Consider the following 2,424-nt stretch of genomic DNA (forward strand, 5'->3'; position numbering starts at 1 on the left):
TAATATTTTGTTGAGGATTTTTGCATATATGTTCATCAGGGATATTGGCTTGTAGTTTTTATGTGTGTGTGGTGTCCATCTACTTTTAGTATCAGGGTAATGCTAGCCTCATAGAATGTATTTTTAAGTTTTCCTTCCTCTTCTGGTTTTTGGAGTAGTTTGAGGAAAATAGGTGTATTAAGTCTTCTTTAAATGTTTGATAGAATGTGGCACCTGGGTGACTCAGTCAGTTAAGTGTCTGCCTTTGGCTCAGGTCATGATCCCAGGGTCCTGGAATCGAGCCCCACATTGGGCTCTCTGCTCAGCAGGGAGCTTGGTTCTTCCTTTCCCTCTGCCTGCTGTTTCCCCTGTTTGTTTGTTCTCTCTCTCTGTCAAATAAATAAATAAAATCTTTAAAAATAAATAAATGTTTGATACAATTCACATGTGAATCAATATGGTCATAAACTTATTTTTTGGTAGTTTGTAAATTACCAATTCAATTTTGTATTAGTAATTGGTCTGTTCACATTTTCTATTTCCTTCTGATTCTATTTTGGAAGTCTGTATGCTACTAGGAATTTATTCATTTCTTTTAGGTTGTCCAGTTTGTTGGTATGTAATTTTTTTGTAGTATTCTCTTGTGATCCTTTGTATTTCGTGACGTCAGTTGTTTTTTTTACACTTAAAATTTTTATTTTGAATATGAATAGAGTTGACATACAATGTCACATTAGTTTCAGGTTTGCAACTTAGTGATTTTACAAGTTTATTCATTATGCTATGTTCACCACATATGTAGTTACCGTCTGTTCTATTACATCACTATTACAATATCATTGACTGTCCCTGCCTTTTATTCCCATGACTTACTCATTCTATAACTGCAGACATGTATTACCTTCTCCCTGTGTCCGTTTTGTCCAACCATCTACCCTCTTGTCCTCTGGCAACCATCAGCTTGTTCTCTGCATTTATAGGTCTGATTCTGCTTTTTGTTTTGTTTATTCTTCATAAATCGAATCATATGGTATTTGTCTTTCTCAGCCTTACTTATTTCACTTAGCATAATACCCTCTAGGTCCATTAATGTTGCAACTGGCATGAAGCCATCCTTTTTATGATTGTATAATATTCTGTTGTAGGTATGTATATCATATTTTCCTTATCTTTTCATTTCTTCATGGACACGTAGGCTGTTTTCATATCTTGGCTATTGTAAATAATGCTGAAATATGCATAGGGGTGCATATATCTTTTTCAGTGTTTTCAATTTTCTTTGTGTAAATAGCCAATAGTGGAATTATTGGATCATATGGTATTTCTATTTTGAATTTTTTTTTGACTCTTTTTAGTTTATTGCATGAAGGAGTTACACTAGTCCAAGTTAAAAGCAGACCCCAAATGGTTACATTATACAAGCTGTGAAGTTTTTAAACTTGTGACAAGGGACAGAAGGGAAATTCTACTCATTGCAAGGAAATCCTCACTTAAGCTTCAGTGAGCCAAAAGTACTTAAAACCCATGAACCTTCAGCTGGTCATCCTTAGCCAGTCCAGTGTATACCAAGAACTGGGATATGTTCTTGGCACTAGTCACCCTGTAGCTGAATTACTTCTCCATATTCTGGATGCTCAATTACAGTACCATTGCAGGCAAATTTCTTCTTAAATGCCTTCACTGGTTTCTTTTTATCATAATTGTCAGTGATCCCTTGGACAGTAGTAAGGGTCTTCCTGCCATTCCTCTGTTGAATTCTTATATGGATATAATCCTCAGTGCCAGCAAGAAGCAGCTCATCACCCTTACTTGCATCAGCAAAGGGGTCAAAGAATGGAGGTTCTGGATATTGGACATACAGTACGATTCCTTTTCCTTGGTGGAAACAGCCTGAGGAAGGCAGTGATGGGAGAAGGCGGGGTGGGGGGTTGGGGGATGGAGCGTCCAGATGCAAGGGGGCTCAAGGGGGAGGCAGTGGCTCAGTGACTCGGCCTCTAATTTGAGTTTTGTAAGGAACCTCCATACTATTTTCCATAGTGGCTGTACCAATTTACATTCCCACCAACAATGCACAGAAGTTCCCTTTTTTTCCACATCTTCATCAACACTTTTTATTTCCTGTGTTTTTTATTTTAGCCATTCTAACAGGTATGAGGTGATATCTCATTGTGGTTTTGATTTGCATTTCCCTGATTAGTGATGTTAAGCAACTTTTCATTTGTCTGTTACCATCTGTATGTCTTTGGACAAATGTCTATTCAGGTCCTCTGCCCATTTTTTAATGGGATTTGTTTTTTGGTGTTGAGTTATATAAGTTCTTTATATGTTTTGGATATTAACCCCTTATTGAATGTATCATTTGAAAATATCTTCTTCCTTTCAGTAGGTTGTTTTGTTGATGGTTTCCTTTGCTCTGCAAAAATTTTTTATTTTGGTATAGTCCTG

The 2,424-nt window shown here is 36.7% G+C and overlaps 1 pseudogene; it reads right to left on the reverse strand.

Annotated features, from left to right (window-relative positions):
* Positions 1-1,330: 1,330 nt before the first annotated feature.
* Positions 1,331-1,836, reverse strand: LOC123853277 (eukaryotic translation initiation factor 1-like; annotated as a pseudogene).
* Positions 1,837-2,424: the final 588 nt, after the last annotated feature.

This window comes from Mirounga angustirostris, unplaced genomic scaffold (assembly GCF_029215605.1).
Source record: "Mirounga angustirostris isolate CCGP_5_RB_7025 unplaced genomic scaffold, mMirAng1.0.hap1 SCAF_11, whole genome shotgun sequence".
Classification (NCBI taxonomy): Eukaryota; Metazoa; Chordata; class Mammalia; order Carnivora; family Phocidae; genus Mirounga; species Mirounga angustirostris.